This window comes from Neophocaena asiaeorientalis, unplaced genomic scaffold, assembly GCF_003031525.2.
Source record: "Neophocaena asiaeorientalis asiaeorientalis breed wild unplaced genomic scaffold, Neophocaena_asiaeorientalis_V1.1 scaffold145, whole genome shotgun sequence".
NCBI lineage: Eukaryota > Metazoa > Chordata > Mammalia > Artiodactyla > Phocoenidae > Neophocaena > Neophocaena asiaeorientalis.
In genome coordinates this window covers 634771-645803 of record NW_020172629.1, presented here as the reverse complement: position 1 = coordinate 645803, position 11033 = coordinate 634771, and the positions used below count along the sequence as shown (strand labels likewise).

The window sequence follows — 11033 nt, the reverse complement described above, 5'->3', positions numbered from 1 at the left end:
AAAAAGTGTGGTGGGGACCACCCCCCGGAACCATCTGCTGGAAATGTGACCCTGGAAAGACTCCTGAGTACCCCCCTTCTCAGCAGGCCCTCTGTACCAAGCGGTCAGGTGGAGACAAGGAGCCATCATTCTGCAGTAATGCTCCCGAGGAATAAAAACACTTCCTAGCAGTGCTGAAAGCAACTTTATTAATTCATGCTATTTTACAAATTATTTCAAGATGCTTGATACTAAATTTTTTGATGTAATTAATACATTCCAAGTTCTAATAAATTAATTTTATGATTTTTAAATGTATTTTAACCGTATGTTAATTTTACTATTTTTGAACACACATTAAATAAATAAGGCTTAGGGAGACAAAAAAAGCAAGTCGGGGCCACTTAAGTCATGCCTTACTGCTCAGTCTCCAAGGAACTAAGGTCTTGGTGTCACAAGAGTTTGGGCAAGGCCAGGCCCTGAGACCCGTCAGGCCCAACAAGGAGTTTATAAAAGGCAAGACCCATCTGAGGGCACTCCCAAGTTCTACCGAAGCACACAAACCAAGTGGACCCACAAGTCCTCGACTCCAGGGCTCGCCAGACCCAAAAGCAGAGTCGAAGCCAACCCAGAGCCCAGGGGAGGCAATATATACTGAACTTTAAGAATTCCGGATCATCTTCAACTGAACCATTTTTCTGGAAGTAAATTCCAAATAACAAATATAAACGAAGTGAATGACTGACCCAAGGCTAAAGAAGTCCAGAGAAGCTAACAAGCAGGCCAGAAATCACTAGAATCACTGCGCTGCACCTAAGTCTGTGCTTTTAACAGGGGCCACTTCGCTCACCAGCCACACCACCCACCTCGTACTTAAAGAAGCCCACCCTCCCACACTGTTAGATTATAAATTGCAGGATGACCAGAACAGGGGCCTTCTGTATTTTTTTTTTTTTTGCGGTACACGGGCCTCTCACTGTTGTGGCCTCTCCCGTTGCGGAGCACAGGCTCCGGACGCACAGGCTCAGCAGCCATGGCTCACAGGCCCAGCCGCTCCGCGGCATGTGGGATCTTCCCGGACCGGGGCACGAACCCGTGTCCCCTACATCGGCAGGTGGGCTCTCAACCACTGCGCCACCAGGGAAGCCCCAGGGTCCTTCTTCTTGATTTTATCTCCACCCTGGCACAGTCCTGGCTGTGGCAGACACTCCATAAATATCTGCTAAAAGAGTTCTTACCAGGTATAAGAAAAGGCAGTCACTGGCAAACTGCTGGGGAAGGAACCAGTGTTTGAAAGAGAGGGATGCTGACAGTCAGAAAAACAATTTGATGGGACAAGAAAAGATCAAAGACAATTGTCTAATACAACCTCTCACACTTGGTTTTGTCTAATAGGGTTATTTCAAAAAAAAAAAAAATACCTGAACCAAATATTAATACTACTGACCCTCTGAACAACACACGTTTGAACTGCACAGGCCCACTTATGTGTGGATTTTTTCCCAACAAATATACAAAAATATACATGTACAAGATCGTGTGCAAGACTTACACTGAACTGGATAGCCTATCCTTACACAGGCACAAGGTTAGGTGATATATAATATAAAATTAATAAATGAATCAACTATATACTTCAATAAAAAATAAAATGAAAAAATAAAATAAAATAAGTAATGTGTTCATTTTCTTACTTTGCTTTCATAGAGTTACATTATAGTATGCCTCCCTCTCTCTCTCTCTCTCTCTCTCTGTCTCCAGTACTTGGAGAACCTGCAGATCAGTCTATCATCACAGGTAAGTAGTGGTGTTTAAAATGCAACAATGTTTCCAAAACTGTTTTATGAATATGACTGTAATACTGTTTACCATAAAAATTCTATAACAATTCATCCATCAGTGTATAGGTGGGCTACCGAGAAGCAGATGTATCAATTACACCAGGTTTCCATCATACTGCTGCCTCTTCGTTATTAATGCTTGAAATGCATTGTAAATAAATATGAATTCCTTTTTCACATTTTCTTTTCATTTTTGATGTCTAGTGTTAGTAACACATATAACATCTACAGTGTTTTGTCTAATACTGATGTAGGTACTGACAGATGATTCATCTTGTAAACAGATGATGTAAACTTATGGTACCAATAAATACAGTACAGTGCCATAAATGTATTTTCTCTTATGATTTTCTTTTCTCTAACTTACTTTAAGAATATAGCATATAATACATAAAACAAAATATGTGTTAACCGACTGTTTATGTTGTCAGTAAGGTCAACAGTAGGCTATTAGTCGTTTTGAGAGAGTCAAACGTTATACACAAATTTTCAACTGTGGGGCGGGGGGGTCAGTGCCCCTAGCCCCACTGTTGTTCAAGGGTCAACTGTATAGAAAAATGCTAACCTTTATTAAAATTAGGCGCTAAGTATCATTCATGTCCGTTATAGTACTTTTAGTATTTCTGAAAGGCAACAGAGTGTATTGTATTGGTTGTGACCATGCACTTTGGCACCAGACTGCCGAAGTTCAAATCCCAGCTCTGTTATTTGCCAAATGTGTAACTATCTGTATCTCAGTTTCTCCATCTGTTAAAAGGAGGATCATAATACAACCTACCCCCTAGGATTAGTGAGTTAATATATTAAAAAGATAAATAGAACGAGCACTACAACAGTGCTAGCTATATGTTTCAGTTATTTTTTACTATTATTTTTCTGTATCTTTGAAATATTTCTTAATTTAAATTTTTGGGAAAAAATTTTTATTTATTTATTTATTTATTTACTTTTGGCTAAGTTGGGTCTTCGTTGCTTCACGCAGGCTTTCTCTAGTTGCAGCAAGCGGGGTCTACTCTTCGCTGCGGTACACAGACTTCTCATTGTGGTGGCTTCTCTTGTCGCGGAGCACGGGCTCTAGGCGCGTGGGCTTCAGTAGTTGTAGCACATGGGCTCAGTAGTTGTGGCTCACAGGCTCTAGAGTGCAGGCTCAGTAGTTGTGGAGCACGGGCTTAGTTGCTCCACAGCATGTGGGATCTTCCCAGACCAGGGATCGAACTCATACCCCGTGCGCTGGCAGGCAGATTCTTAACCACTGCGCCACCAGGGAAGTCCCTGAAAATTTTTTTTAAAAAAAGGACGTTCTGTGTCCCAAATCATATTACTCAGTCTTTCTGCCGTGCCCACTCTAAACACCACAAACTAATTTGTGAAATGATGGACATAAACTGCACCAGCAGTGAAACTAAAAGTACCACATGTCCTTCGACAACCATGGCTCAACTCCATCCCAAGTTCTGTGCCCTGAAATCATAAACAATGGCCCACAGCAGCAAAAGGTCAGGCTGCAGAAATGCATGGGGCCCTTTTCAGGCCCACAGCTCTAAAATTCAACTACATACTGATGATGCCACTACCACATGCCACTTGGCATCAGTTGCTAGCGTGTTCAGATTCTGAAGTCACCATGTTCTGAGACAGCACAGCCTTCACAGGAGGGAGGCTTTCTGTCACAGAATCACATGAGTACCTTGCAGCAGTAACATTCGGCAAACAATGATCTTCATGACTGAGGCAAACTAACATTAAACTATATTAATATTTGTAGGTACTAACAACTAACTATGAGGTCTTCCCTTCCTTTGCTAGCAAAACTGAAACAATTAAAACCACTGGCAAAAGCACAAATTACTCAGATCACTTTATGGTAATTTAATGTCTTTGAATCTTCCTGTGCTATTTTTTATATAGCATCAAATACACTTGGGGTTTTCTCACTTTGAATAATCACAACGTAAGGAACATGTAACAATATTTTTTAAGAGACATTCAAATTTTAAATTTTAACAAAATCTTCATCAATACAGTTTCATATACAACTTCAACAAGACCCTATTAAACAGAACACTGTAAATATAATTAACAAGTGTCCCTCCTAAAATTCTCTCCTAGGAGGACAACCCAGTGCTAGATTGGCACACCTCATTAGAGATGATCTTACAATGGTGCAACTATACAAAGAACACAACCAAAAAGAAATCAACAAGTAAAACACAACTCTTAAACAGGTAAAGTGTTCAAGACACCATTTATGCAAACAAAGAAACATTCCAACCAGTTTACTAGCTAGAAATTATGTAGCAGGCATATATGAGGACACTGAGAGAGGGAGAGGAGGGGAAACACGGCCCTTGTCTTCAAAATGTTCCCCCAAATGTTCACCTGTTAGACTCACAAACGCAGAAAACAAACTTATGATGACCAAAGGGGAAAGAAAGAGCAGGGAGGCAGAAATTAGGAGCTTGGGATTAGCAAATATGAACTACTATATATAAAACAGATAAACAACAAGGTCCTACTGTATAGCACAGAGAACTATATTCAATATCTTGTAATAATCTATAATGAAAAAGAATATATACATGTATAACTGAATCACTTTGCCATACACCAGAAACTAACACAACATTGTAAATCAACTATACTTCAATTTTAAAAAAAGAAAAATGTAATGTAAAAATAAATAAATGAAAGCCGTACAATAAATGATGTGAATTATACTTTTTTTAAAATGGTCACCTGTTAGAAACATGATTTCAGATTGAGTTTTTCACGGTAGCATGGCCCACATTATCTGTTAGGTGAGTTTAAGATCATCTGGGTAGGCATCTAGAAAGAATGTACCAAGCCTGACTGATCAGATCACCTGGGAAGCTTCTGAAAATACACATTCCCAGGGCCTGTCCCAGAATCACAGAGGAGGAGCCTGGGCATCCGTATTTTAAACATCCCCTGCCCCTCCCCTGCCATGGTTCTGACGATCAACCAGCCCAGGAATCACTGACTAAACTGTACCACATGCGATCACCTGTGAATTTTTAGGTAACGCTAAAATTAGCGTTTTAGGGAAGCTCCCCTAAAACGGGAGCTCCTCTAAAACGGGAAGCTCCCCATCCTCACGCTCACGTTCTAACAAAACCATCTACACCTACCAGATAAAAGGTACCTGTAATGTTGAAGTTTAATACTGGCTAGAGGCTCAGAAGAAAGGACTCAGATGTACCGAGTCTGTCTTATTTAGAATACTGTCTGTTTAAGTATTCTATGGAAAAAAAAATGTAGGAAATGCTTTTCAATGCAAACTATTTATGTAATTAGGGTGTGATGCAAACAATCTAGTAGTGGAAAAAAAAAAGGCTCAAAACAGAAATAGTTAATCCTTAGGAAGACATAATGGGCGGGGGGGGGGGGAATCTCTCAAACCAAAAGACAGTGAAAAACTAGAAGCATTCCTATTGAAGACAGAATGAAGCCAAGGAGACCCACCACCATAACTCTCATTTAACATTGTTTTGGAAGAACCAGATAATACAGATCACAAAGAACTAAATAAAAGGAATAGTACTGGGAAAGAGGAGGCAAAATTTATTTGTAAATCATAATTACAGACCTGGAATAACAAAGGAAATTAAGTGAAAAACTAAAAGCAATAGGGAATTCAGCAAGATGGCCAGTTACTCAATGAAGAGACAAAAATCAGCAATTTTCCTACCAGTAACAAGTGAGACTATACACTGGATGAAAAGATCCCATTCACAATGCCAACAACACAGAAAAATATTACCCTTGAGAATAAACCATATGATGTGAAGAACTCTCCATATACAAGGAGACAAACAGAAACACACCTTATTCATACAGGAGGAGTCAAGAGTTTTAAAAGAAACATCACATATCACTAAATTCACCTATAAATTTAATGCAAAAGCATTCAAAACCTGGGCCAATACTGAAGAAGGTGGTAGTAAATTATACATGGGTGTTATTAAAAGGCTGAAGTGTCATTACAAAGAGCAGTTTCACATTACCTATCAACATTATAAATGCATATACCATATTATCCAAATAGTTTTAAATGCATATACCCTACTGTCCAAATAGCACATTTCTAGGTATTTACCCCACAGAAGCACTTTTACATGTATGAAAAGATATGCACAAAAAATGTTCTCTACAGCATTATAACAGCAAAACAACGAAAAAACTGTAAACACTCAAATGCCATAAACGGAGGATAAACTATATTGCAATCATTCAATAAAATGCAACACAGCCAACAAAAATGAAGAAGACTTATGTTACTGGCCATATACAGATATAATTTGAAAACAGTTTTGCTAAAAAACCAATGGGTCAACAATGAAACCAAAGAGGAAATTAAAAGATACCTTGAGAAAAATGCCAGTAAAAACACAATATTACACAATCTATGGGATGCAGCAAAAGCAGTTCCCAAACGGAAGTTCATAGTAAAAATAGTTGCAAAACAGTATATTTTCATATTGTGAGGGAGTTAATGGGGCCCACAGTGCTGGGTTCAAAGCACAGCACTAGCTCTGTGACTTTAATCTCTCCTATTTTAGTTGCATCATTGGTACAAGGTGAGTAATAACAATCCCTACTTCAATGTTAAACATTACCATTTCTGGAAAATATCTCCTAATTCAAAAAGTAAAAGGATCTCACAGTCAATAATTTTATTTTACTACTGAATGTTATCTGATGTGTAGTCATGATCTGTATTTCTTCCATGAGTTGTCCTTGATAATTTTTCTACTAGACTTTTGGATCTTATCAATTTGTGTAAACTCTTACATACTGAGGATATTAATGCTTGCTCATATATATTACTAATTTTTCTGAGTTTGTTTACCTTCAGTTATACATTTTCTGAAATATAATTGTTTAGGGGCTTCCCTGGTGGCGTAGTGGTTGAGAGTCCGCCTGCCGATGCAGGGGACACGGGTTCATGCCCCGGTCCGAGAAGATCCCACATGCCGCGGGGCGGCTAGGCCCGTGAGCCGTGGCCGCTGAGCCTGCGCGTCCGGAGCCTGTGCTCCGCAATGGGAGAGGCCACAACAGTGAGAGGCCCGCGTACCACACACAAAAAATATATATATGTATGTATGTATGTATGTATGTATATATATATATATATATATATATATATAGTTTCAACAATTTAGGTGATCAAATATGCCAGTTTTTTTCCTGAATAATTTCCTTTGCAGTTTCTACCTTGAAAGTCTCTCCCTTTACTAAAATTCTGTATCATTTCTCTTCCAGTTCTGTGTACATCTGATATACCTGATACATGAAGAGACACATCAATCAGATTTTCCCAAACATGTGTACATAAGGAATTAAGATCAACAACTTTTATATTAAAAGGCTTTGATTTTTTGTTTGTTTATTTGAACACCATCTTCCCAAAGGACAGCCAGCATGGTGGGGGCAAGCATCATTCTCAAAAATACATAAACTAAGCTTACAGACTGCCAGCCATATTCTCAAACTCAGTGCTACCTTCCACACATCCCCTGACCTGAGACCTTTTCTCATACGGAAATCAGGACAGACAGAAGATACGGAAACAGATCAATAGCTGCATAAAGCAAGACCAAGAGTTACAACTCTGCCTGTTAACCAAATATGTTCTCATAGTTCAAACTTCCAAACACTCTAAAAAGGTACCTATAAAAAGTCTCACTCTCACTCCTACACCCATCTACCCCATTTCGCCTTCCATCCTATTCTCATGTAACCTCCAATGTCTCTTTCTGTAAATAAAGTATATCCTTATTTGCCCCAAACATTTTAAAAGGTCCTTGTGCAAAACTTCTTTCGCTCCTCTTGTTAAAGGCCCCTCTGCCCACAGCAGTAACTGCCTGCAGTGAGGAGGATTAATCTGACTACTGTCAACTCAACATACTTATATATATCCCGCCTACAACCATGTGTCTAGAGCAGAAGGTGACAATGTAAGCTCGATTAATTTATGTTTGAAAGTGGAAATGTCACATTTTAAAACAGTGTTTTTGAAACTGTATCCTGCAGGGAGGTTTTTTTGATTGAGACCTCTTATGAGGTCCAGTCTCAAACGCCCAACTTCAACCAGAATAGCTCTACCCCCTCCTAAGATGTTTTCAGTTTTTAAAAAAGTGACTACACTGACTCAGAATATGATTTTTTTTTTTTTTTTTGCAGTACGCGGGCCTCTCACTGTTGTGGCCTCTCCCGTTGCGGAGCACAGGCTCCGGACGCACAGGCTCAGCAGCCATGGCTCACGGGCCTAGCCACCACGCAGCATGTGGGATCTTCCCGGACCGGGGCATGAACCCGTGTCCCCTGCATCGGCAGGTGGACTCTCAGCCACTGCGCCACCAGGGAAGCCCCAGAATATGATTTTGATAAAACTAAAATTGCTCCCGGATCCTAATGATAGAGTTCTAAATAATATACGCTCCCCACACTGTACACTGTATATTAACATATGATCAAGTTCTTCAAACGTTTCTTGGATTGTCTGTCATACAGAAAAGGGTAGTCTTTGTTTATAGGACACAGTTAAACATGTAAGTTCAAATTTATTAATTATTTTATCTAAATCCAATATCCTTTCTTTTCTCTTTCTCTATTTGATCTGTAAATTTTACATTACCCTATATACCTGTCCATTTCTTCTTCTACAGCAGCATTCTTTGCCCTATGGCTAGTGAATATAAGATCATGACGTGTGGCCTCTTTGTGGGTTTGGCGCATTATCAAGTGAACTCTGACTTCCAAGGTAAAACGGTGGACTAAGCATGATCTAATTTCACTCTGTCCCGAAGCCCCACTAAAACCAAAGCAAAATGATTTTTTTAAGATATATAAACCACAACAATAGGGAGAAAAGAAGAGGAGGTAACAGCAAAATTCTGGCCCTGGATAGCAGAGGACCAGTAGTAAGTGGCTTTGGAGGTATATAAAATCCAGCAGTGGGCAAAGCTGAGAACCAGCCCAACACACCCCGGATCCTGAAAAGCCCCAGAATGGGTGGCTGCACAGGCACCTGTGGAACCAGGACTGAAGGGCCCAAAACACGAAGCTGAGGTGATACTGCTCCCTCCCGCCCCACACCTCGGGGTGACCACCCTTCCCTGACCCCCGCATTCCCACAAGCAGACTCTAGAGAGTGTAAAGCCAAGGGCCTTTGGACTCCCAAGCCACCTGGCCTGGGCGAGTCCGGGAACCATTCTGAAAAGAAAGGGGTTACCTGACTGCAGAAAAACGTCGACGGCTCAGAGGCCCTCTCCCACGCCCTTCTCTGCTCCCAACTCAGCTCTCACACACAACACAAGCACCCAGACCCCACCCTCCAAGCAGATGATCAGAAGTATATCCTCTGGGGAAAATGACCAGCTCAAGAGGAAAGAGCCAAAGGCCATAAGACCAGGAGATTTCCCAACAAACAACCCACCTATATCACCCCGGTGAAGTTCAAAATCAGTAAGTCATATCTACACACGCAGGCACTCAATAAGGCAGCAGTTAACTTTCACAAAGCAAGAAGAAATAAACAAGAAACACACTAGTGATAGGATCACTTAACACACCATTCTCAGTTAAAGAATAAGTGGACCAAAAAACTGGAAGACCTAAATAACATCATTAATAAGATAGCTCATACAGATATACACTGAACTCCTATCATACCAATAGGGAATATTCCTCTTTCCAAGTACATACAGAACATTCACAGAATTGACCATATCTTAGACACAGTGAAGTCTAAATAATAGAATATAAACAGCACTCTGACCATAATGTAATAAAACTAGAATTAAAAACAAAAAGGCCCTTTTACCTGAAATTTTTAAAACATACTAGTATAGAAATATTGAGTTAAGAGGGAAATTCAAAAGAAAAATACAGAAATGTCTTGAAAACGATAATGAGAAACTATACCCAAATCCCTGTACGTAAGGAATACATGTAGTTAAAGACATAACAGCCAAAATTAAATACTTTTTCAATATAAAGGGAAAATTAAAATGAATTTAATACCCAACTCAAAAACAACAAAAGAAAAGGCAGAAGAAAGAAAAACAAGTAGAAATAAATCAAAAAACAGAAAAATAGAGCTTCCCTGGTGGTGCAGTGGTTGAGAGTCTGCCTGCCAATGCAGGGGACATGGGTTCGTGCCCTGGTCCAGGAAGATCCACATGCCGCGGAGCGGCTGGGCCCGTGAGCCATGGCCGCTGAGCCTGCGCGTCCGGAGCCTGTGCTCCGCAACGGGAGAGGCCACAACAGTGAGAGGCCTGTGTACCACAAAAAAAAAAAAAAGAAGAAGAAAAAGAAAAATAACAGAACTAATAAATAAACCCCAAAGCTTATCTTTTAAAAAAAAAAGATCCACAAAATAGGCACATCATTAGGTAAGTCATGAAGAAAAAAGGATGAAAACAAAATAAATTTGAGCAACAGAGGGAAAAATAGCCATAAAAACAAAGATTTTTTAAAATCATGAGACTAGTACATACATAAATTTGAAAAATCTAGATGAAATAGAATTCTTCTTTAGACAAATACAACATACCAAAATTGATTCCACTCGAGGTAGGAAGTCTAACCAGCCTTAGAAGAAATGTAAAGGGCAGCAGGACTCTCCTCTCAAGAAAGCACTAAGCTCAGACAGTTTCACTGGGGAATTCTACCAGGACTTTAAAACTCGGATAATCCCAAAATTACTTAAACTATTCCAGAGCACAGAGAAAGAAAGAAAACTTCTTAATTTGTTTTATGAAGAGAGTGTAACACCGATCCCGAAATCTGACAAAGAATGCACCAGAAAACTAAACTATAATTCATACTAATACTGACATGAAAATCTAAATAAAATATTAACAGAATCTACCTACACATCAAAAAATAATGCAGCGCGATCAAGTGGGGATTATTACAGAATGGAAGAGTGGTTCAATATTAGGAAATCCACCATATTAACTGGCTAAGGAAGAAAACCACATGTTCCATTTATTATAAAGAAATCATACAACATGCAACACTCATTCATGTTATAACATTCCAAAATATAGCAGTTGACAAATACTTTCTTAACATATTTGTATAACTTTCTTAACATATATTTGTATACGTGTGTAAGTATGTACATACACACAGCAGCCCAAAAGCCAGCATCTTACTTATTTTGGAAACACCAGAAACTATTCC

The 11033-nt window shown here is 39.4% G+C and overlaps 1 protein-coding gene across 8 annotated transcripts in view; it reads right to left on the bottom strand.

Moving 5' to 3' along the window:
* Positions 1-11033, bottom strand: part of ACTR3B (actin related protein 3B) — a 105594-nt gene that overhangs the window by 89679 nt on the left and 4882 nt on the right. The gene's annotated exons all lie outside the window — the stretch shown is intronic.